At 39.5% G+C, this 26898-nt stretch overlaps 1 long non-coding RNA gene across 1 annotated transcript in view; it reads right to left on the reverse strand.

The window, feature by feature from the left end:
• The window catches only part of LOC137204946 (uncharacterized), a 403669-nt gene that overhangs the window by 339646 nt on the left and 37125 nt on the right, over nt 1-26898 (reverse strand). Inside the window, exon 3 of the long non-coding RNA XR_010933920.1 lies at nt 13449-13562. This is a non-coding gene — a long non-coding RNA (uncharacterized lncRNA). The remainder of the gene's footprint in view (nt 1-13448; nt 13563-26898) is intronic.

A 26898-nucleotide genomic window follows, 5' to 3' on the forward strand; every position in this document is an offset into this window, starting at 1 on the left:
GAGTCATTGCAGGCACTTGAGCAAAGGAGGGACATGATCAGGATTATGTTAAAATCTGCCACTTGTGGAGGATAGACTGAAAGGGGCAAAGGAAAGGGGTAAAAACCAATTAGAAACAATTGAAATAATCATGGCGAGAATGGATGGTGACATAGCTCAGAGAAATGGTTGTGAAGGTAATGAGAAATGGCTGATTACTTTTCAGTAATTCTGTGTCTGTCAATCCAGTGTAGCTATTACCTCATGTTAACAAATAATAAAATTATAAAATAAAATAAAACAAAATAAAATAGAATACCAAAAAATTTTCTGATAGCCCTAGGCCATGATGATGTACAAATTCTGGATAACATAGTCAAAGGCTCACTTCAGAGGGTATCTAAGATTCCAAACTCAATAGCGTGATCACCTGACAGATCCTTTGACCCTCTCAGTTGGGGAGGTAAGAGTTTGGGGAGATTGGGCTTGACCTCAAACGGCAACAGAGAAAGAGAGAGACGGATATACAAACAGACAGGCAGGCACAAAGACTGTGGAAATTGTGAGACTTCAGTGCAAGTATGTATATGGCCATTTGCTTCCCACAATTTGATTGTCTTTTGGGCTCACCAGAGCTCTCTTGCTCCACAGTGATGTTATTGCTCTACATGTAAGTCAGAGACAGGGCAAAGGATAGAGACACAATGTAGGTACCATTAATTTGGACCTAGACATCCTCCACATGGGGTCTGGGATCCTGGGAGAAAATGTAAGATTGGGAAAACCCAGCACCTTATTCTACTCCCTAGAAGAGTGCATTCTCTGGCTCCCTAGAAGAGCCAGGCACATTGTTTTTCAATTCTTTCTCCTTAGTATGACAAAGGCCTCTGCTCTCTGTGGAGTCAATTTTCTGTATGCTTCATTTTCCTGGAAAACATAATGCTTTAATCATTCCCCCTTTCAAAATGTCTCTTCTAAAAGTCAAAAGGGTGTTTTTCTTGTCTAGCTCAGACAGAGTTTACACACTGCAGCTCTGACAACATGGGAGGACTTTCTCCCATGTGCTGGGTCACCGAACACCCTCCCTGGTGGACTTAATCTAATCCAGTCCACCGAGGCCCCTAAACTGGCCAATTGGTTGTCATCACTAATTAAAGAGAACATTTTAAAGTCATTTCATGAACGATTCACAGACATATCTCAGTGTCCTTTGTATTTGCGATGGCATTCACAGAAGTGAATGTACTTGAAAAATGTCCCACAGCTCCCAGGAACTACTTCAATCAATATTTGCTTTTTTTGCTTGTCCTCGGCCCTATCAGGTCACCTTATCCTTGAATTCTGGAAGATTTTTGCTCTCATTTCTCACAATTTACTTCTAAGTTAATCCTCTCTTCACCAGTTTTTCCCTAAATCCCATGATTTCTGTTCTATTATTTTTATGTTCCTGAGCCCTATGGCACATCATTCTAAACCATTTACCTGAGGTAACCATGTCATAATTCGCCATCATCAATGCCTTTTACAAAATGATCTCCAAAAGTATTTTTAAATTCCCATCACCAACTCTAATGGCAATGAACCAAGCCCATGAGAAGTTATTAAGCAACTGAAGAGACATTCCTGAAAACCATTACCAACTGGGGTCCCACAAATTTTTCAAAGCCATAGTTCAGAAGGCAAAACATTTGGCATCAAGGTTAACATTTTATTACCGCACTTTCTCCTAAGGATTGTCTCAAGATTCCAGCTCGCTCATTTTAGATGCTGGAAGACAGTAGCTGTTAGAAAGAAGCTTGCATTGCTTGCTTAGCACGCCTCCCAATAGGCAGCTCTACAATGTGAAGAAGAGTGCCATCAGCTCCTTTTGTGATATTTCCTCTTGACTCACCCCTGCTTGGGCTGACAGAGGGATGAGTGCCTTTTTCACTGACCTGGTTTTCCCTGCTGCTGCAAAGAAACAGCACAGGGCTTTGGCACCCCAACTGTACCTCAAATAAAGGGAAATATGTGCTTCAAGAATTAAGTCTTTCTGGTTTGCCTCTTGATGTCTGGGGTAGATGCCAAGGCCCAGTACAGAACAGTCCATGCAAGGGAAGCTCAGATACTTTGCTAAGCAGCCGTACCTTATCAGCATCATGTGTGTTGTGGTTATAGAATGTGTGTCTTGACAGTTTCGAAAGCATGGTGGGACAAGCAAGAAAGCAATGAACACATGGAAAGGACTTTACCTTTAGAAGGCTGTTTTATTAATGTGTATTACATACAGAAACTGTCTTGAATTGTCTGTTCTTAAACAGAGTATCTGACATCCCTACTTTAGGTTATACTTACGACAAATGTACAAAGTCAGTAAGATAGAACAGAATAATAATAAATGGCTTTTTCCCTGTGTCAGCCAGGGATTTTCTGTCCCAGAATTAGATCTTTAGAATTCTAGAGCTTTGGGCTATGGCTTTATCAACGACACCAATGAGATTTCCAGGTTCTAAAGAAGGAGCAGGTAGAAAATAAGCCTACTAATAGTTTGTGAAAAATAGGCACCAGATAAAAGGCATGGGTTACAGGAGGACAGCCACTAGAGAAAGAGGCAATGGAGGCAAACAAGTGAAGATGGGAAGAATGCAATTAAGGAAGGCAACTTCTTCTTCCACCACTGAGCCAAGAAGACACTTCAAGTTTATTTAAAAAAAAAAAAAAAAAGAAAATCAATGGATCCTTGTCCACAAGTTACACATCTTTTGGCCTTGCTCACCATTCTGACCAATCCCCTTTTCCTGCACTCTACTTCATGTGGAACTGAAGCCTGTAAACTATTTCTTTATGCTGTGGCACCCCTGGTCTATGGATTACAGTGCACATGTGTCCAGTTAAAGAACGAATCTTTAGGGCAAGAATCAATCATCTCTCCCTCCAAGTGCATTCTACTGCTGAGAAACTTAAGGGGGTTTAGTAATTGGTCCAAGATCACACAGCTGCTAGGCAAAAGGGTGAGATGTAAGACCAGCTCTAGATGGTTGCAAGTCTCAAATGCAGCACCATGTCTCATGTAAAAGGTGATCAGCCAGTATCCTTTGATGGACTGCGTGGTTAGAGAGTAAATAAAGTTAAAAAAAGAAAAAAAGAATTTGGGGGGACCTCCCTCGTGGTGCAGTGGATACGAACCCGCCTGCCAATGCAGGGAACACGGGTTTGATCCCTGGTCTGCCAAGATCCCATATGCCACGGAGCAACTAAGCCCATGCGCCACAACTACTGAGCTTGCGCTCTAGAGCCCACAAGCCACAACTACTGAAGCCCACGTGCCTAGAGCCCATCCTCCGCAAGAAGAGAAGTCACCGCAATGAGAAGTCCGCACACGGCAACGAAGAGTAGCCCCCGCTCACCACAACTAGAGAAAGCCCACACACAGCAACAAAGACACAATGCAGCCAAAAAAATTAAAATTAAATTTAAAAATAAAGAATTTAAATCTAAAACACTAGCAATTTGAGAAGAATATTTCCGTAACATCCAATTTCATTTTCTAGTTTCCTTAAAAGGACATAGGAAGGGGTCCAGGACTGGATATAAGAGGAGCATTTCTTTCTAATTCATCAAAAACTTAGAAATCTCCTTTAGTAAGTCATTGAACCGCACATGCTTTTGTTTCTCTGAAAAAAATGAAGATACAATACTAAACATTAGTTTACGTTTCCCAATTAGTTTAGAACCTTAGATGATTACACTGTACCAAACATGAGAATAGTAACTAGAATTTTAGGGCATGTATTCCAAAATTCTTGATTATTTATTTTAAAAATCGACAAATAAATAGGAAAAACAACCATGGGTGTAACCCCTCCCACCTGACCTTACTGCCTTGGGATTCACTGAAGGGTCTCAGCACAAAGATCTAGAGAAAGATCTAAGAGCCCACCTACAGCCTGCTTTCCCCTCAGTTTCCTCAAGAGATGACATCAGGGCTTATTTAAGTGTGAGCTGACAATCCTGACCCCCACACAAAACCTGAAAGACTAAGGCTGGTAAAAGGAAGAAGTGTGTTCTCTGGACACCGGGCAATTTATTATCGTTAAGTCAATTATACTGAAGAAACACTGATTGATTGCCAACTATGTTCCAGGCACTCTGCTCTGTGTTGTGTATACAATCATGAAAACGATGAGGTTCTATCCTCAAGAACCTTTCAGAAATCCTAACTGAATCCCAAGCTGACACAATGGTGTTTTTATAGAATAGAGTGAGGGCAGAAATAAGGGAGGAATCAATGCTACTAGAGAAAAAGAGAGAGTTCTGAGACTTGAAAGGTGAGTAGCAAGTAGGAAAAAGGCATAGAAGCAGTGGGGAGAGCATGCACAAAAGAACAGTGGCATGAAACACACAGTAGATGTGAATAAGAACAAATAATTTAGGGAAGATAAAAAGAGCTGGGTAGTGCTGGAGAGGAAGGGAACATGGTAGTGTCTGGGAAGGAGGCAGAGGTTATATCATAAGAGACCTATAAACCTGATAAGAAATTTAGGTTTTAACTTGAAAGCTATGGGGATTAAAGAGAGTTAAGCAGGCAAGTGCATTTTAAAACACTTAGACTGGTGGAGCTGTAGAAACAAAGAGAGTATAGGAATAATCCATGAGAGTTTTGAGGGCCTAGACTGAGACTTTAACAGAAGAGGTTGAAAAGTATAGGGTAGATATCACGGTGGCAAAATCTACATGATTTGAAAATCAATTCAATGTTTGTAGATAGGGACTTCCCTGGTGGTCCAGTGGTTAAGACTCTGCACTTCCAAGCAGGGATGCAGGGGACGCAGGTTTGATCCCTGGTCAGGGAATTAAATCCCATGCGGCGTGGCCAAAAAATATATATCTATATGTGTGTGTGTGTGTGTGTGTGTGTGTGTAGACAGAAGTAAATTAAATAGGTGAGAATTTAACTCAGATGTCTCGTTTGGATAGCAAAATGATAGGTGATGCCATTCACCATGGTAGGCAAGACATGTGTGCTGGGATAAGGTTAATAAAATGAGTGTTCCATACGTTAAGTTTATGGTATCTGGGGAATGGAAATCTGAGTGAAGTTGTCCAAGGTCTTGAATAGACAGAGATTCAAACCGGGGATCCAGATTATCATGGGTACACAGTTAAAACTTTGAGATCAGATGTCATCATTTAGGGACAAAAGTATAAAGTAAAAGAATAAGAATCTGAGGACAGAACTCTCAGAAATAGAGAAGGAAAGGGCAGAGGGAATGAAGCATCAGCAAGGAAGGAAGATAACCATGGGAGAGTGATGTCCTAGAAGTCAAGGAAGGAGAGGGGTCTGCAGGAGGAGGGGGAGTCATCGACAGTATCAAATCTCACAGGGCAGATGAGAAAATAGCATTATATTTGTCAGACAGAAGATATAAATACCCATTTCTAGGAGGAGAGTGAATGGGTTCTGAAAAAGTGAAGATAGAAAATAGAGACTACTTTTCAGTATGCCTGGTTGTAAAGGGTGCCCTGATATAGGGCTCTAAGAAAAGGAATACAAGGGGCTGACAGCGGGGTTAATTTCTAAGTGAGAATAACTTTAGCATGTCTCCAAGTTGTTGAGAAGTTAGTGAAGAGGATAAGTTTAAAAATACAGAAGAGGGGTAAATATAGAAGAGATGAGAGAGGATGAATGAGCTTAAGATCAGCTGTAAATAGAAGCTTCTTTCCGTAAGGCTGGAGGGAAGAAGTGAAGATGTGAGTGAGCATGAAGTTTATCCCACTTCAACTTCAATTATCTTTCGGATGCAGACAGCAGCTTTACCAGCTAGAAGGGAAAAGGGCAAGTGCAGAAAAAGGGGCTTGAGAGTAGTTAAAATCTGTGATAAACATGTGGTGACTGGGAGAGGAAACTGACCAGAGGCAGACAAAAATTTTGATGAGTAGTGTAAATGGTCCATCTGAGGCTGGAGACCATTAAATGATCCTGGTACCAAGAACTCAGACGTGTGATTTTCTCTAAAGGTTAGAATGATTACAAGATTTGTATGATGGAAAAACAGAGGTAATCATTAAACACACGGGGAAGAATTTGGTTAAAGCAGCAAATTGTGGGGTCTGTTCAGAATTGATAAGAATGCTAAATCATAAGAATGAACAGGGAGGAAAAAACTGAAAGGGCTGAGGGACTAGAAACCTCAGTGCTGGTAAAGAACAAGCAAGCGGGGACTTCCCTGGTGGTGCAGTGGTTAAGAATCCACCTGCCAATGCAGGGGACACGGGTTCGAGCCCTGGTCCAGGAAGATCCCACATGCCACGGAGCAACTAAGCCCGTGCGCCACAACTACTGAGCCCACGTGCCACAACTATTGAAGCCCGTGCATCTAGAGCCTGTGCTCTGCAAAAAGAGAAGCCACCACAATGAGAAGCCCATGCACCGCAACAAAGAGTAGCCCCTGCTCTTCACAACTAGAGAAAGCCCGCGTGCAGCAACGAAGACCCAAAGCAGCCAAAAATAAATAAATTTATATTAAAAAAAAAAAGAACAAGCAAGTGTACTAGATATTTAACATGCAGGAAGGATGGGATGAATTCATAAAGGAATGTTACTTTTGGCCTCCACTTCTCCTTTAAACCTGTCAGGTAGGGGTATGGGGTAGAATGTCCTCTGCTCCTAGAAAAGCAGGCTCTCAACTCTACTGGCCTCTCTTAGGTAGTGAAAAGTTCTACAGATCCTTTAATTCACGAACATTCCAGTAATCAAAAATGTCCATTTCAATATCAATCCACAATTCAATTCTCATTGAAAGATGAGGCTTATCCCCTTCCTCACCTTGAATTAGGGTTAGTTATAGGTGAGCTGTCCACCACTTGGGAAGGTAAGTTTGTGGTTGGCTTCTTCTCTCTTTCTCCCCACTGGCTAAGCTATTTCAACTCTTGCCAGAATGGAAGCAGAGCCAGGCTGAGGGCGAGTAAGGGGGACTGGAAAGACCTTATTTGACTATGTCTGTTTAAAGAAAGCTTCATGCTCTCTGAATCCAACAAGTATTTAAAGCTTATTCTTCTCCCAAGTCATGTTTGTGCCTTCACAGATGTCCCTCCTGGGCCTCCCTGACAGCAATTATCAACATGGACATAATCCTCTCCTTCAGCCAACTACTTCTGATTCCCTCTGAATTTCTGTCCTGGCTTTTTACTGCTTGATGCCTCACCTGGCAAGGCAACATCTTTATAGAAGAAGAGAGGGAGAAATAAATAAATAAATAAACACACACACACACACACACACACACACACACACACACACACACAATCTTATATATACTCACATATTTATTTCATTTCTTCCTGTGAATTTAAATTACTGTCTGATGTTATTTCATTTCAACCTGAAGGAGCTCCTTTAGTATTTCTAGCAGGACAGGTCTGCCAGCAACAAATTCCCCCAGTTTTTGTTTATCTGGGAATATCTTTATTTCATCTTCACTTTTGAAAGAGAAGTTCACTGTATATAAGACTCTTGATGAACAGTTATTTCTTTTTTTGTGTGCTTTCTACAAATGTAATTTTTTTAATTTATTAGTTTTTTAATACACAAAATCAGTTGGAATGGTAAATTTTCACAAACTATGTAAATTAATTATAATCGTCAATAATTAAAATAACACAAGTTCACAGACATATACATGGACACTCACACTTGTTCTAGATTGGATTCCTCAATACATAGGGTTCTCCTGAACCCAAACTTTTCTTGCCAAATTCCAGGTTGAGAGTTCATCTTTTCCAATTTCACATTTTCTCAATTCTTCTTGGAATCCTGTGGGTATTATTTTCCCCTTAGACCAGGATTGTGGGGTCTTTAAAAACTAGAAACCCTAAGAGATTTCTTACTGCTGAAGCACCAGCAGATTGTGTGGTGTGATGTGATGGACACAGAAGAAACCCAGGAGGGTTCTTGATAATGTAGATAGACTGGAAAAGTTTTTTAAAAAAGATGAGAAATAAGAGACCTGTTTCTTCTCACCTTCCTCCCTGAGTGGAAACCAAGAGCCAGGAATAAGCGCATTTGAGGCTTTTTTTAAATTAATTTTTATTAGAGTATAGTTGATTTACAATGTTGTGTTAGTTTCAGGTATACAGCAAAGTGAATCAGTTATACATATATGTATATCCACTCTTTTTTAGATTGTATTCCCACATAGGTCATTACAGAGTATTGAGTAGAGTTCTCTGCGCTACACAGTAGGTTCTTATTAGTTATCTACTTTATATATAGTAGTATGTATATGTCAATCCCAATCTCCAATTTATCCCTGCTAGCCCCCCCCTTCTCCCTTGGTAACCATAAATTTTTGTTTTCTACACCTGTGACTCTATTTCTGTTTTGTAAATAGGTTCATTTGTACCATTTTTTTAAGATGATGGAGAGTTATTTCTTTCTTTCAACACTTTGAGTATATCATTACAGTGCCTTCTGGACTCCACTGTTTTGGGTGAGAAGTCAACCATTCATTGTACTGACATTCCCCTATTGTAAATCAGTCACTTTTTTCCTGCTGCCTTCAATATTTTCTCTTTGTTTTTGGATTTCATCAGTTTCACTATGATGGTCTAGAAGGGTGTCTTTTATTTTTATCATAATTGGTGTGTATTGAGCTTCTTGGATTTGTAAATTAATGTTTTCATCAAATTTGGGAATTTTTCAGCCATTATTTTCTTAAGCATTTTTTCTGCCCTTTTTCCTCTTTCCTCTCCTGGGAGTTCCATTACATGTATATTGTTACATTGATGTTATCCCACAGGACTCTGGGACTCTGCTTATTTTTCTTCTATTTTTTTCTCTATGATCTTAAGACTTCTCTAACTTCAAGTTCACTGATTATTTCTTTTGCCATCTCAAATCTGTCTTGAGCCCATCTATAGAATTTCTCATTACAGTTTTGGAATTTTTAATTCAAGAATTTTATTTGGTTCTTTCTTAGAGTCTATTCTCTCTTAAGTTTCCCTATTTGTTGAGTCATTGTCATAATATTTTTCTTTACTTTTTTGAACACATTTATAACAGCTACTTTAAGTCTTAGTCTACTAAAGCCTACACTTGAACCTACTCAGAGTCAGTTTCTATTAACTGGTTTCTCCCTTGAGTATAGTGTCATACTTTCCTATTTCTGTGCATGTCTCATAATTTTTAGTTGAAAAACTGACATTTTAGATAACTTATTATAGCAACTATGAATTCTGTTTTATTTTTCTGAGAGTTGCTTTCATTTGCCTGGACATAAACTGCAATGCTTATCTGCCCACAATGTGCACTGAACAGAACAGACGTCTCTGTTCAGTTTTCTTATTCTTATTATTACATTATAGTCTGTCTTTTTAGGGGTCATCCTTGTGGCTACATAGCTTTGTGGTCAGTCAATAATTTGTGTTGAGACCTTCTGCCTATTGATCTGTACTTACCAGGAAGTACATTCCAAGTTGTAGCAAATTCTCAAGTCTCCCTTGACTTATAATTTATGCTGCAAAAAAAACTGGGATAAATGTAGTTTCCCAGTAGGCCAAGGGTTATGGAGAGCTTATCTACTCAGCCTTTTTAGAGTTCTCTCTTTTCCAGGACCACCTCCTCATTAAATTTCTTGCTAGTCCACTGCTCACCCTAACCAGGACCACAAACTTGGGCAAGCAAAACTACAAGTTTTCCCCATTTATTTCCTACCAAGTTCTTCACTTTTATTTGACAGGATTATAGATTTTTGCCTCCTTCCCCAAATTGATTCTGCCCACTCTGACAATAATGCTACTAAATTTTGCAGCCAGCTCTAAGCTGGTAAAACTATACTTCTTTCCAGTTGTGCTGGGGTGGGAGAGAGGCTGAGAGCAGTCTAAGCAAAAAGGTGTTAGACTCCTGCTGTTCTTACCCAAAGCACTCCAGTTTTTTAAAGAATATATGCTTCTCCAAACGTAAGGTAGATAGCTAGTGGGAAGCAGCCGCATAGCACAGGGATATCAGCTCGGTGCTTTGTGACCGTCTGGAGGAGTGGGATAGGGAGGGTGGGAGGGAGGGAGACGCAAGAGGGAAGAGATATGGGAACATATGTATATGTATAACTGATTCACTTTGTTATAAAGCAGAAACTAACACACCATTGTAAAGCAATTATACCCCAATAAAGATGTTAAAAAAAAAAAAAGAAAAAAATATTATAGCATTTACGGCAATGGATGTTAGCTAGACTTATTGTGATTACCAATTCACAAATATATGCATATATCAGATTATTATTTTGTACACCTGAAAGTAATATTATATGTCAGTTGTATCTCAATTTTTTAAATAACATAAAGTAAATAAATAAATAATAAATAAATTATTTTTATTTATAAAATATATATAAATATTATATTTATTTATAAATATTATATTTATTTATAAATATTATAAATATTTTATTTATAAAATATATATAAATAACAAAATATTATAATTCAGAATCAAAAACTGCTAGTCTATGGCTAACAATAAGAAGAATAAAAGGTAAAGAACTTATGCTTTATAACATGATATTGAATCAATTATGATAAGTAAAGGCAATATAATGGGATGGATAATTCTATACTCTTGCCTCTCAAGAACACTGAAGATTAATGAGATGATAACACAGTGCCATTCGACACAAAAGGTGATGAAGCTTCAACAAAAATGTGTCTTTATTAATGAGGAAACGTGTTTTGTTTGGACATTAAAAATTCTAAGCTTGGAATTCCCCAAAAAAAAAAAAAGAATATATGCTTCTCAAATTGTGGTCTACACAATATGGACTCTGTGGTCCAGAGTCCTGAAATATTTTTTCATTTTTAAATTTTGCCAGTTTGTCAGAAGATTCACCAACTTCTTCATACTACCCTAATGGAAGTCACTCTAGGCTGGTCTCTTAAAATTACATCAAGCTGACATTACCTGTTTGGTTATGACATTTGTTCCCTACAGTTTATGCCCTGTGCTCTGCAGCTGGAAGGGAGGCAGTACTTTTCCAGATACAGCCCACTTCCATGCCCCAAGATGCTTTAGCTTTCTCAAGCATGAATCAAGCCTCACTAATCTGTGTTCTATATCTGTAGAGATTCCATAGCAAGCTCTTAATGTGGTCTCATTGGAGTTCCTCTTATTAGACTTGGAATTAGGAAGCACTTTCCTCCTGTAAATACACACTTCTCTCTTTTGATGGGGTGGACTCAATAGGGTAGCTTTCTCCAAAGAAATCCTCTCCTAATTCTCTTTAGGCCCAACAACTGAATACTTTTTAGACCTTTAATGTGGTTTATGTGTGAATTAAACTATGGTGACTTGACTTAGAATTCACTTTAGAAGGAAGTCTCTACTGTATATGGCCTCAACTAAAGTTGAGATAGGAAGCGTCCCATCTTAACATCCTGTGTCAAGAATAATCTGATGAAAGATTTGCAAATTCATAGGTGAGGTTAGATGGCACAAAAAAATACTGTAACATGGGGGCTTGTGTGTTGAGGGCTTACTCAAAACCCCAAAAGTGATTATTTTTCTAATTTAGGAACCTTCAGTTTAGTCCATCTTTAGAAATGGATGACATTCCCTTTTTTGTGGAAGGAGGCAACTCTCTTCATGTACTGCTCATGCAGACAACTAATTAAATGAAACAAAACGGTCCACAAACACAGAAAGTCTCATCAAGAGGTCCCTGTGGATGGTTCAAGTAATTATGCCTGTCAAGGGAAGATACTGTAGGAAGGATATTATGTTCAGAGAGCACACAGTGTTTTTAGTGTTAAATTTTGGCAGCCTGAGACATGATAGCATCCCTTAATGTATCACTGCCCTTAAGAAGATCAAAGGAGAAGAAACCTCTCTGCCTGCCTTTTTCAGAAGTTAAAAGAGATTTAAGAATGGAAGAGCTCAGTTGTAATGCAGTAAGTTAACAATGGATTACAAGGATCTAATAATTCCTGTCTTACTTTTATTTTACTCAATTAAGTAGGCAAAAGGCAAGAGTCCTATCTCTTAGAAAGCAGTATTTCAATACTGCTAATGTTGGTCCAGAAAGATTTGTTGAATGAATGACATCTCCAGCTTCCCTAGGGATATCTTCAATCAGAAAAGAAGACTTCAAATGAACAGTCATCTATATTGGGGGAGTAGGCGGATGTTGAGGATATGGCACGCACATTCATAATAAGCACACTTATTTTACACATATAGGAATACAGCGCTCTGCTTAGATAGTTTTGGCATCTGCTAAAAACATTAAGCACACTGTTAGACTAATTTTCAGGTCTCAGTTTCTCCATCTGTATAACGAGAGGATTTAACTAAAATCACAGATAGGGAATAAAATTTGTCCACTAAAATTGAGTGGTAGTTGTTATATGATTACCATAAAGAAAAGGATTTTTGAGCTCTACAAAGGCCTAGGGGAAAAGTACACTATGATGGATAAGAAATGTTTTCCACGGTCAAAGGATAGAAGAGTAGTGATTTAAGTTGCAATTCTGCCATCCTTGGAAATATATCTAAGGACTCTTACTTTAACATCCTATGATTTTATAACTGTATGATATAGTCTGTATTATACCTTCTAGAACAAGGCAGTCTGCTTTGTAAACAGAAATAGATCCATTCCACAGAGAATTGAGGATGAAACTGGTTTCATTTGTAGGTAGATCAGTTACTCATTTATCTGATGAGATTTGGGGAAGAAGAGTGGACACAAGTCCTCTTGCATCATTAATTCCAGACATGTTTTTCATGGGTCAAATTTTTCTTTTCTACAGGTTATATGTAATCACCCATAGGAAATTAACTTGCCACACTACAACGTAACTGAATAATACCAATGAACCCATATACTTTAATTGAAATTTTAACTTTATAAAATGCTTTCACATTTATTTTTATCCTGCATCATTGTCACTTCACAGCAATCCTCTAAGACAAATATCCTTACTCTTAATTCAGGGGAGGACTTGATGCCAAGGGAGGTTAAGTGAATTGGTTGCCAAGCCTCCCTGGCTAGAGATGGTAAGTGTTAGAGATGACATATGAATGCAGTGTATTTAACACCATGCCCAGAGATTTTTATACCACAGCTAATCCTTTTCAGAAAGTAGTTTTCAGTAGGAAGATGAGAAATGGCATAAAAGCAGGAGGTACCGAAGAAGGCGGGAAGGGAGGCTGGTGGTGACGGTGGTCAGATGTTTAGGGAAGAAAAGGGAAATCAAAATCTCTGAGCCACACATTACTGACTCCCACATTTGTATCTCAACATCCTTTACTATATACCAACTACCACCTCCACATCTCCATGAAGAGAACTCTTGATTTTCAGCCCACCCTTCCACCCCATCAAATCTACTCCTTCCACAGTTTTCTATATACCATTATATGGTGTATTAGCCTGTTCAGGCTGCCATAACAGAATACCAGACTGAGAGGCTTAAACAACAGAGATTTATATGCTTACAGTTCCGGAGGCCAGAGTCATGATCAAGGTGACAGCAGGGTTGGTTTTGGTGAGAGTTCTCTTCTCAGCTTGCAAACGGTGGCCTCCTTGCTGTGTCTTCACATGGCCTTTCCCCTGTGGGTGCAGAAAGAGATCTCGGGTGAACACCAGTCCTATCAGATTAGGTCCCTGCTTTTATGGCCTCATTTAACTTTAATTACCACCCCAAAGGCACTGTCTCCAAATACAGTCACATTGGGAGTAAGGACTTCAACATATGAATTTTGGGGGAACACAGTTCAGACTATAGCAACAGCATACAACATTTCATCTACTGTTCAAGTCAAAAATACTAGGAGTTATTCTTGATCCCTCTTTTTCTCTCACATCCCACATCCAATCAATGTACCTTTTTCTTAACATCTTTATTGGAGTATAATTGCTTTACATTGTTGTGTTAGTTTCTGCATATAACAAAGTGAATCAGCTATACGTATACATATATCCCCATATCCCCTCCCTCTTCCATCAATCTACCTTTAAAACATACCTCTACATCAGAGACATCTCAACACCTCCACAGCTACTACTGAAGACCAAGCCCCTCGATCTCTCACCTGGACCACTGCAATAGCTTCCTAACTAGTCTCCCTGCAAAGCTGTCCTTTAACCCTATAAATCAGATTATTCCTCTTTTGAAAACTATTAATGCTTCCCATATCACTTAGAATTCAAGCCAACCCCTTCCTTAGTGTTAGGAAGGTCCTCAACAACCTGGCTCCTGACTATATCTCCAAAGTTATTTCCCCCTTGTTCACTAGGCTCCCCAGCCACCCTGGTTCTCTTGCTGGCCCTTGAACACTCAAAATTATTCCCATCCCAGGGGCTTGGCCCTTTCTCTTCCTCCTACCTGGAATGCTCTTTTCCAGAACTGCCAGTGACTCGCCCTTCATATCAGTCAGGTCTTACTCAACGGTCATCAACTAGGGAGGTCTTCCCTGACCAAACTAACTGAAATACCCCCCAGCCCTCAAACTGTTAAAACCATATAGCTCACTGTTTGCAGTAACAGGACTCCACCATCCTAGGAAACTCTTGCCCAGGAAAATTGATTTGCAGACAATAGTATTGCTTATTTCAGGAACTTCTCAATATTCATTTATCCAAACAACACTAGACTTCATTCAAGTAAATTAGCTGGGCTCATCAAACAGTTTCCTCTTAAATTCCAAATCCAAGCCTCTGGTGTGTTCAACAATCCCAATCTGGACTGACAATGAAAAGCCTGCCTTAAACTAGACTTCCCAAAACTCATCAATATCCCACCTTTTCCCTCCCTATCCAAGGCACATCTAAGACTGTTGTGGCAGTGCTCTTCCTTTCAGCACTGAAATCACAGTAGTGACTCATCTTTGCTTTATCAGCAGGTTATTTTGATGATTCGGGAGAGGAGCTGGCACTTGACTCTGCCCACCTTCCTTCTCCTTATCCTGTTTCATTTGTATTCATATCATTTATTACTAACAGGTACATATACAATCATTTATTTGTTGCTGATTTATTACCTTTTTCCTGGAATAGAACATAAGATCCATAATGGCAGGGATATTTTTTGCCTTATCCTTGGCAAAATTCCTGGAAACTAGGACACTGCCTGGCACATAGTAGGTTCTCATTAAAATTGTTAATAAATGAGTGAGCTCTGTAGGTTGGCAGAGTCAGGATTAAGAAGACAAGGCAGATACAGAAGCCTCTTCATATTCAGTGAGATGAACTGCATTTCTGGTCCCCTGGAAAGATCATAGAGGCTAGAGACTCTCCCTTTGATCCTGCACAGCACTGAATCACCAGGGCACAGATGCCATGGGTTCCACAAGGCTGGTCTCCTGGGGATTCTGTCCATTCTAGTACCCCTGCCCCACCTGAGAAAATACAATCATCACCATTGTTCTGCTCTGCTTTCCTCTATTATCTTTATTCTAACTCCTTCCTTCCATCCAAGGAAAGAGGGACATGACAAAATAGAATATCTAGAAATATTTCTGGTGCTCTTTCTCCTGAAGTTTGAGCCCTATATAAAACCTGGCCAGAGTGAGGCTGTGTAAGAAACATATTTACATATTGGGAGAAGCATATATACGAGGACTGCTGGATAAAATTCAGGATGCCAACTTGATTTTGAATTTCAGGTAAACGATGAATCACATTTTAGCATATGAAAACCAATATTGCATGGGATATACTTACACAAAAAATTAATTTGTTGGACTTCCCTGGTGGCACAGTGGTTAAGAATCCGCCCGCCAATGCAGGGCCCATGGGTTCAAGCCCTGGTCCGGGAAGATCCCACATGCCGCGGAGCAACTAAGCCCGTGCGCCACAACTACTGAGCCTGTGCTCTAGAGCTCGCGAGCCACGTCTACTGAGTCTGCATGCCACAACTACTGAGCCCGCGTGCCCAGAGCCCATGCTCCACCACAAGAGAAGCCACCGCAATGAGAAGCCTGCGCACCACAGCGAAGAGTAGTCCCTGCTTGCCGCAACTAGAGAAAGCCCACGTACAGCAACAAAGACCCAATGCAGCCAAAAATAAATAAATAAATAAATGTATTAGAAAAAAAATTAATTTGTTGTTTATCCGAAATTCAAATTTAACTGGCTGTCCTATGTTTTTGTTTGCTAACTCTGGCAACCCTAATCTATTCACTTATAAATGGGCACAGGTAATAAATATAAGCGGACAATTGAATGCATGTCCCCATATGCTAAGGATGATTGGGGCTTTTGTCAATTATTTTGTAAAATATAAATCCCTAGGAAACAGTGATCTCCCATTAAAATACCATGCAAGTATAGCACTAAGGAACACAGGCCAAGCCAATTAAGGCATGGTCGTCTCTAACCCTTTAGCTTTTCTTGATGTTCATACAGGAATAAATTAAGACACATATATAAATGCTATGGAGAAATAAAGACCACCAAATGAGAACAAGGAAAGCCTATATTCAGAGTTTCTATAGCACAGGAGTCAGCCACCATCACTTACATTTTGGCAGAGACTCAAACGCAGGCAGCGGAGTGGGAAAGCTTTATAGTGGAAGAAAGGGAAGACTTCGGGTATGCCCTGATTGTAGGCTGTTGGCACAAAGAAGCTGTAGGAGGCTAACCAGAAGCCGGGCATCCTACGTGATTCGCTAGGAATATACGTTTGGCTTTCTCCGGTTGGTCCTTAGTTGGAGACAGGGACAAAGGTTAGCGAAGCTGTCAGTTATTAATCAAGTCCTGGCCATCTGAGGCTGAATGTTAGGGGTGATTGTTTGGCTTCCTAGTTGTTACCAGACATAGTAGTCTGGCTTCCTACAAATCTGAGGTATAGTAGGCTGGCCTCCTGGGCTGGTTTCCTGGGCAGCTTACTGCAGGTTGTGGGTTAAGAGTTCTGTTTTTGTGTGTGTGGTATGGCCATTGTCTGTTTGTATATTCAGTCTCTCAGTATGAGGCTGCACTATGCAATATGGCAGCCACTAGCCACATGTGGCTATTTAAATTTAAATTAATTAAAACATAAAATTTTAAATTCAGTTGCTCAGTCACATTAGCTACATTCCAAGCTTTCCATAGCATATGTGGCTGATGGACTACCAAATTGGACTGTGCAGATATAGAACGTTTCTGTCACTGCAGAAAGTTTAACAGAATAGATGACAAAACACTTTTATAACTTTGTTCATTAGACTTCCAAACCCCTCTAGGAAAATGCAAGCACCATTATCATCCTACTGGAAAATTTCCACCTTCTCCCTTCTCCCTCTGAGTCTCATTTATTCTGGCTTTCCACAATTTCACATTCTCCATTCTGTTTCTTAATTACCAGACTGTGCCTCTGCCCTCTTTTATGCTTTCCCAGTTTGCTGGGTTGATGCTTTCCTTTATTCACAAATCGTTTTGAAAAGTTACTCTAGTGAGTACTTACTGAATTACCTCACTAACTCTACTTTTCTAGAAATTTACCTCCTTCTTCACTAGCCACAAGGTTATTCCAGAAGCTGACATGTTCCTACAGCATGTCACCCCACAGCCATAGCCTCTGGTCTCATTGACTGGATACCTGACACAGCTGGGCAATCAGTCTCTTCCCTGGGAATTGGAAAGCAATTCCCTAGCCAGAGCGAGCAAGAGATCTGTTTTCTACTGGGTTATCAGTCAGCAATAAGTAACTGTGACTTGGGAGCAGGCGGTACCAGCCATCTTCTACCAGGCCATGCAGCTAATAAGAAAACAGTGAGAGACAGTAATGAAACAGATGTACACAGAGAGCGAGGCAGAAAGGAGAGATGGAGAGAGGGCTTTCTGGGTTCCCTGCAGCATGGCAATCTATTGTTCCTAAGGTTCGGCTGCTTCATTGCCCTCAAATTCAATGACACAGTCCATTATCCCTCCAACAAATTTTCTTTTTTGCTTAGAGTAGTCTGGATTGATTTTCTGTTATTTGCAAGCAAAGAGTCCTAATCAATATAAACTGTAATCAAGGGAATTTGGAACTTGCCTATTTAGAGTCTTTTTCCTTCTCAAAGCATCACACATGATCATCAAGCCCTCCTTTACTGCAAGCTGGTACAGGACGTGTATGGCTAATCTCTTGAGAAGAAATAAAGGAACACAGGCCCTAAAGTGCAAAGTAGGATAGGTTTATTTTTAGAATAAAGTAGCTCAATTAACAATGCTTACTTTACAAGTCCTACCAGTAAAAAAATGGAAAAGGGAAGGAAGAGATAGGCATTTTCTTTAATTTTATTTAAATCATTAAAATTCCATAATCATTTTTTGAAAATAGAAAGAAATTAAATTCTTACCTTTTATTAATTTATTATTTATTTATTCAATAAATATTTATTGAATATCTTTTATGTAGTGGGTACTATGAATGACACTGGGATTCCTAAAGTATAATTTTCAAAAAGCTAAAGTTCTTACTTTGTATAATTATAAAATGAATGCATGTCAAAGATTTTACTCAACTCATTAATGAAGGAACTGTTGGAAGGCAATCCTTCCTCTATTACTCTGTATTCCTACACAGGGTGTGCCGCTGGAGCACCGAAACTGACTCGCTAGGATGATAGGCAATGTCTCCTTCCCCCCCAGGACCATCTGCTCTTCACATTCAAGGGTATTCCACATAAAGCTGCTTGCCTCCTTCATGGCAGGGGCATCTGCTCCTGTTCAATGATTAATAATATCATTCCTATCTCTCCCAGAACCAAATGTGTACTTTCCAGGGTAGAGATCTTCCCCTCCTTCCAGAGAGGATTTGTTTACATTGTGAGTAAAAAATAATCTCTCTTTCCCTGAAAGGGGGAGGGGCGGGTGTTCCAGCTCCTATGTCAGTTCTGAGATTCATAATCTGGGGCTTCTCTCCTGCGGTACAGCCTCCTATATGCACAGGTGTAACCATCTGGCTCTCATCACATCACTAGTAAGGTGTTGGGCTTGAGGAACCAGTGCTACACTGTTATTGCCGTGAATAATAAAGGTGCAACATCCTATTCAGAGCCTGGTGTTTCTGCAAGCAAAGGAGTATCTCAGATACTTCACAGTTTCTGAATTAATAGGAAGTAGTAAAACGTTAAAAATGGTTCAAAGAAGAATTTGAAGAATGAACATAAATATATATTCATTAGGTATATTATTATTCATTGTATGTATACAATAAGAATCAAGAATGCTGAAATTAATTGACTAATAGATGTAAAACTGGTTAATATCCTATATGGCAATAAAACGTAATGTCTGAGGTATTATCATTTCAATAAGGCATAAGCTATCAGACAAATTCTTTGCATTCCTATAGATGAGAATCATTTGCATAACTATCAGTCATCTGTAACTTCTACGTACAGAGTTCTAAAACAACTTAGTCAATAGAAAGATGAAGATGTAGACCCTTAGAGAGTCAGATAATCTTTGGAGGGTCCATCTAGACAACAAAAGGACATCCAGCAACCTCTTTGCCCATGTTTAAGTCTTAGACAATTTTCCCGATCGTTTAAAAGAGCAAAAACAGAAATGGTCCTCACTTTCTGAAGCTTAGTCTTGTGAAAGATTGACATTAATCAACTAATGACAAAACAGTTGAATAACTGAAAATTGATGAATAAATTAAAGATATAGAGTGACATGAGAACATATCATGGGGAACCTGAGATGGTTGAGGGTCAGAAAATGGACCTTAGTAAAAAATACTGTCATGGACCAAGGTTTTATAGAAAACAATTACTTTTTAATTGTGGTTAAATTCAGGTGGCACAAATCAAATGTACTGGGGATATAAGATGAAGAATAATTCTCTCTCACTCCTAATCCCCAATCACCCTGTCCCTCTCTGGAAAGAACTAGTGTCAACAGTTTCTGGTGCATTCTTCCACTGTACGCTAAACATATACATATATATAAATGTATGCAAATATATTTACATACATTTTTACACTAAAAACTATATACCAGATGTTCTGTCTTGCTTTTTTTTACTTAACAATTAAGTTATTTTTTATCAGTACATATAGAGTGTCTTATTCTTTTTAACAACTGTAAAACTGTCCATTGAAAGGCTGCACCATCATTTGTTTAACCAATTGGACAAGTTTTTAGTTGAAGAAAAATATTTATGAGTATGATCATTTTGACTAAAATGTATGCAGTGTAACTCATTTCATATGTAAGTTTCATTTTTTGCCAGGTTTTAATTGCCCACCACGTTTGTGAAAAGATTACTGCGTTCCTTTGAATAGATATCCCCAGTCTTGGCTCTGTTAATTGCTAGGTGCAAGATCTTGGGCAAATTGCTTAAATTCATTTACCCAGAAAATGTGAATTAAAAACGCCTGCGCAAAATCTGGTTTGAAGCGTTGAGGTAACAATATGCGCCAGTGGTTCTGAAATTTGACCCTTGCAGCCCTAGAGGGCAGAAATCTTCCTACTCTGAGACACACCTTCCCTCCCACGCCCTCCACCACACATGCGTTAACCAGAGCATCTGAGCCGTTTAATCTGTTTATTTATTTTAAGCTTCTAAGTAAGATTTTATTTGAAGACAGAAGGGAAAAAAATTTTTTTAATTTGAAAAAACCCTGGAAAATTATTAAATATAAAACAATGCATAAACACAAGGTATTATTGTTATTATCTTTTCAGGATTGAAAAGGAATCTTAAAGGAAATGGGCAATGCAATTAGGACACCAGCAAATCCACAGGTGCCGCAGGGATAGGGCAAGTGGTGCAGCAAAACCAGCTCTCCCGCAGTATCCCTCCCTGAGATTAAGTCAGCCTGTCAAAGGCAATCTTCCGAAAATGATAATTTACGGAAGAAAGCAGGAGTAGGAAACTCAATGCTGGCTTGATTACTTGAGAACAAAAGCTTGAGAGCAGAAGGCTCCAAATGAGTAAGTACGCAATTCACGACCAAAGTGTTGAGGGCCTACAGAATCCTGAATGGATGTATTTTCAGTAGCTTGGGGGCCTGATGTTATTTTGAAGTACCACCCTACTCAGCCTTTTCCTGAGAAAAGCGCATTTCATCACAAACATGAACACAGTGTGCTTGGCTTAAAGCTTCTGTAGTCTCTTTTGAGCGCTATAAATTATCTTATTTTTAAGATACAATGTTATTATGTGCTATAAATATTATAATATCAACCTTCCATATATGTTTCCACCACACACACATACCACTTTCAATCTTTAGTGTCAGGTGACCAAGGACATTAAAAAATTATATAAAAACATATACATGGGCTTCAAGTCTTTCTCTTCCAAGTGGCAGCCATTCAACACAGAAAGATGTGCTGCGCCCTCTCCTTCATGGCAAACACTGCATTAGGCACCAAAGATACAGAGGTGAATAAGACACAGACCTGAAGGGAGCTCAGTGTTCGGCAGAGTAACCCAGCAGATGGCTAGGAAGGGCATTCCAATCAGAAGGATCTTCCGGTGAGAATTATTAGAATTAACAGGACTAAACTGCTTCAAAAGCAAGAGTCTAGAACATAGACTAATAGCTAAATAAGTAACTGAAAACATTACAGTGTTTGACTCCACTCTCTTCTGGTTCCACTTTCCTCTTATGGTGAAGTTCATCTTTTTAAATGCTCAGCCTAGCCAATACTTTAGCTCCTGAAAAGGACTTACATATTTTTTATAGTTTTAAAACAGTGTTACTTTTCCTCATACATTTTTCATTTATTAATGGTGTAGTGAAACGTTATTGAATTTTGTATAATGCTGAGCTCTCTTTTAGCCTAACGAGTTTGCCCATTTAGCCTCTCAATCTGTTTAAGAGATGATAATATTCTCAAGCAATGACAGTTCTACCTTTTTCTTTCTGATCTTTATACCTTTCATTTCTTTTTCTTATTAGAAGGACCAGGACCTACACTTTGATGGTAATCAATAGTAGGAAGAGCAGGCATCCTGTTTTATTCATGAATTTAACGGGAAAACATTCTAACAGCTGATCATTAAACATCATGTCTACTTCTGATATATCCTTTACTAAGAAAAGTCCCTTCTGCTCTTAGCTTGCTAAGAGTTTTTATTGCTAAGATTTATCATTAGTTGATGTTGAATTTTATCAAATGATTTTTTTCTGCATATGGTTCTTCTTTATTAATCTCCAAGTAATGTGGAGCTTTATATTCGTAGATATTCTAATGTTGAACTGTCATTTCATCCTGCAATAGACCAACTTGGTTATTATGGCTATTTGTATTATGCTGTTAGATTCAATTTCCTGGCCTACGATTTTATTTTCTTGTACTGTCTTTTTCCAGTTTTTATATCAAGGTAATAAAAATGAGTCAGATAGCTTTAGCTCTTTTTATATTTTCAGATTTTTTTTTATAAGATATTGCTTAACTACTCTTAGAAAATTTGCAAAACTTTGCCTATAAACTTGGCCTCGTGTATTTTTTGGTTGAATAGGTAAGAAAAGAATTTTTATTAGAATTTTATTTCTCTAATGGTTATTAGTTTATGCAAGTTTTTTGTTTCTTTTAAGTGTGCTAATTTCTCATTTTCCTTAAAAGATGTCCAGTCATTTCACCTGTTTTCAATTTTTTTCATAAACAACATTCTTCCTCTTGACCATAATAAATCTGATGCTTTCTTAATGTTTTGCTCTCAAGCTCTTAGCAGATATTAAACTTTGACAACTAACCTGTCCAGTTTTCTCCTTGCCTAGGCCCAATATTAATCAGTCTGTGTTTACTGCCCCCCACGGGTGGTATGACACACTGGCTCCTTCCAAGACTATCAGTGAATGTTGCATGATCCAACTGTTGTCCCGTGACTTGTGACTATAAAACAGAGCTTCTTTAAGGAGATTGTTAGTGTCCCAACTACTTAAAGAAGTAATGCAGCTTCAGCCCAAAGAAAAAATTATTTCTCCCTACTTCAACGTTTTGCATTTGCAATGGCTTATTCATTCTTACGAAGCAGGTCAAAGTCACACACTTTACAAATAACAGAAAGATATGCAGCTAGACTATGCCATATATGCCTTATTTTGAATTTCAGTTTGAATTTTATGAAGAACAGGGAGCTCTTAACTACTTTTCAGGAGCTATTTGGGTCACAAGAAGAGCACTCCTTTGTATGACACAGTTAAAAGAATTGTGACCCTAAAGAAAATGTAATCAACAAGGAGACAGTGTAAAAGTTCTAAATGGACCCAGAGAGATGCATTTCATTTATTTATTTTTTAATTGAGGTATAGTTGTTTTACAATGTTGTGTTAGTTTCTACTCTACAGCGAAGTGGAGTACCCTGAGATGCATTTCACTTAGAATGTTTAGTTCATGGAAGCATTCGACCAAGAACAAACAATAAATGTTTGTTGTCTAGATGTTTTCAGGCAACAATTTCTATTTTCTTCTTGGAAACAAAATACAAAACTCCACCTGCTTCCTTGAACTGCATGTCAACTGACTTCAAGATCCTTGATTACTCCCATTTGCTTCAAATATGGTCCCTTAATCATTCTCCCTTACTCACCAATGGCTTCAGCAACTGCTTTGCTGTCTAACTGTCCACCATACGCCCTGACATAATTTATTGTGATTTCAACATCCACTTTTGACACTTCTCAGGTTCTTGATGTTTTTAGCTCCAATTATTCTTAAGCTCTCAACCCCACCTGAGCCATGCAATTGATGGCCATACCTGTCAAGATGAAAGACTGCACTGAACTACTGAAACAGGAGGGAAGGGGGCAGGACACAACTTTTTTTTTTTTTTTGCGGTACGCGGGCCTCTCACTGCTGCGGCCTCTCCCGCTGCGGAGCACAGGCTCCAGACGCGCAGGCCCAGCGGCCACGGCTCACGGGCCCAGCCGCTCCACGGTATGTGGGATCTTCCCAGACCGGGGCATGAACCCGCGTCCCCTGCATCAGCAGGCGGACTCCCAACCACTGCGCCACCAGGGAAGCCCCAGGACACAACTTTTGAAAGAATGACATAGCCTGAGGACATGACATAAACTGAGTAGAACCAAATGGGTCCAAGATGGCAGACAACTCAACTTCCACTAGACCTTGAGCTTCAGTATACGCTCACTGTAACACATCAGCAAGATAAATGACACACCCACAGGTGCCATGACAGTTCCAAGACAGACCATAAGGATCAAAAAGTGGGTGGTGGCCCAATTACTGGAAACCCCCCCCCGCCCCTTCCCAAAATAGCTAGAATACTCCTCCCACTCATTAGCCTACGAAATTACCCACCCCTATAAAAACTGACAACCCCCATACCCTGGGACATTTCTCGCCTTCTGAGACAGCTCACAATCTGTCTGTGGAGTATGTTTCTCTCAAAATAAATCCACTTCTTACCTATCACTTTGTCTCTCACTGAATTCTTTCTGCGATGAGACATCAAGAACCTGAGCTTCATTAAGTCCTGAAACCAGGTATGTGATCTCTGTTGGAAGACCGTGGGTTTTGGCTGGGTTCGAGTCCCAGCTGCGTGGGTTTGAGTCCCAGCCACTTGAGTTCGAGTCCCAATCTGGGTTTAGGCTGGGTTCCAGTCCCGGCACGTGGGCTCAAGTCCAAATCTGAGGTGCATGGTTTCACTATCATTTTTTAACTTCCCTCTTTCTGATTCTCAGGTTTTGTGTTCCAGTGTACTCTAAAAACTCCATTCCAGTAATATTCTGACCCTTGCTGAGACCTCCAATAATACTACGTTTTCAGTAAATAATATGACATTAATGTCCTCACTTCTCCTTGTATCTGTTTAGGATTCAATGTAGAGCAAACACTTTCAATGTCCTTTCCTCGCCCTCCCTCCACTGAATTCCTTCAGCAACACCTAACTGGTAGTTCGCCTTACTCCTCACCTGCACCAAATCAGCTGAATGAGCCTGGCGAAAACCACACAGCTGTGCTGAATGGACTCACCTTAATTAGGTGAGTTAATTTAAATTTAAAATAATTTTAAGTTTAATTTAAATAATTAAATTTTGTTTATTTTACTACAATTTACAAGTGGACAATTAATTTGGCAAAATAGTGGTACTATATATCCTTAGTAAACTTTCTCTCCCCAACTTTAAAATAATTAGAAAGACCCTGTGGGGCCTTCCCAGGTACAAATCCTTTCCATGTCTCCCATTTCTTGTTCATAGGAAACAGGCTTCATTTAGCCTCCTTGACCTTCCCTGAGGTCCTAAGGACAGAGTCAAACAGCTGCTTATCAGGGAAGGGAGGGAATGCAGAAACTAAGGAGGAGCAGTCAAGAAACAGTAGTGCAGCAATGGGGCAGGGTCCTGGTTCCTCCTCAAGGAATACACAGAAGCATACTTTTGAGTTCTGTAGAAATTAAGGCCCCACCCAGGTGGAGGATGGTAACTTCAGACTGAGCACAAGATTCCTGGAACACTTCCCTGTTACCTCACCACCAACCAGTCAGAAGAAAGTCTGCACAGAGTGGAAGATAATGAAGACTCTGCCCCCCTCTCCAAATGATTCTCCCTTTGAAGCATTTCATGGTCAAGCAGAATCTTTGCTGTTGGATTTTGGACACAATTCTGACTTCTCCCCAGGTTGCTGGCCTTCCGGCCTCTATTTTGAGAGAATTACTCCTCCTCTAGCTAACACTATCCCTCCACTTAGCATATATACTCACACCTTCTCAGGGATGTCACTTGTCAATTTACTTTTTTCCTTTATTGTTAATATTCAGTATATTCTTCTCCACTGTATCATTCCAATTGACATATAAACACACTTTAATATCACCCAATTTAAAAAAAAAGAAAACCTCCATGACTTGGGTCCCCCTCCAGCTACTGTTTATCTCTCTGCTCCTCTTCATGGCAAAATTCTCAAAAGGGTTTCTGACCTCAGTTTCCAACTCCGCCTTTTCACTCTTCCATCTACTCCAGCAAAGGCTTCTATCTTCATCACTCTCCTCAAGCAGCCCTTCTTAAAGTCAGCAATGACTTACCTCTTGCCAAAGCCAAGGCAAGGTCTGCACTTTGCTCCCACTGAAGTGTCATCCATCGAAACGTAAATTTCTGTTTTGCATATTATTCTGTTCTGTGGCCAGTTGGGGCTTGCCATAGCAACAATGCATCATCAATATTTACATTTGAAAAATGAAATAGAAATTAGGGAATGAATTTAATGTCCTTTATTAAGAATGGCATATGGAATATTATAAAATTTCTTGAGTGTGATAAAAGTTATGTTACTGAACTGAGGTTTGGCTGCTCACCATTCAAAAGCCAATACTTGAGAGACAAGTGTTGGTTGGAAAGGAAAGTTTGCTTTATTCAGGAGGCCAGCAATCTGGGGAAAAGGTGGACTTGTGTCCAAAACCCAACTGCAAAGATTTTGCTTGATCAAGAAAGTTTTTAAAGGGTGAATCATTTGGAGATGGGGGCAGAGTTTTCTCATCTTCCACTGTGTGCAGACCTTCTTCTGATTGGTTGGTGGTGAGGTTAACAGGGCGGTGTTCCAGGAATCCTGTGCTAAGCCTGAAGTTACCATCCTCCACTTGGGTGGGGGCCTTAGTTCCTGCAGAAGAACTCAAAACTATTGTTTGGTATATTCCTCGAGGAGGAATCAGGACCCTGCTCCACTGCTGCACTGTTGTTTCTTGACTGCTCTTTCTTAGTTTCTGTATTTTTCTCTGATAAGCAGCTGTTTGAATCTGCCCTTAGGAACTCAGGGAAGGTCAAGGAGGCTGAATGAAGCCTATTTCCTGTAAACAAGACACGGAGGACATGGAAAAGACTTGTATCTGGGAGGGCCCCATAGGCTCCTGTTCTGTTTCAGTTATATCAGAGAATATTCCTTTTTTTAGGAGATACGTGCTAAAGTATTTAGAAATTACTTTCAAATAGCTCATTAAAATACACCCTGTGTGTGTGTGTGTGTGTGTGTGTGTGGGTGTGTGTGTATGTAGGGGAGAGAA

Source organism: Pseudorca crassidens, chromosome 13, assembly GCF_039906515.1.
Source record: "Pseudorca crassidens isolate mPseCra1 chromosome 13, mPseCra1.hap1, whole genome shotgun sequence".
NCBI classification, from domain to species: Eukaryota; Metazoa; Chordata; class Mammalia; order Artiodactyla; family Delphinidae; genus Pseudorca; species Pseudorca crassidens.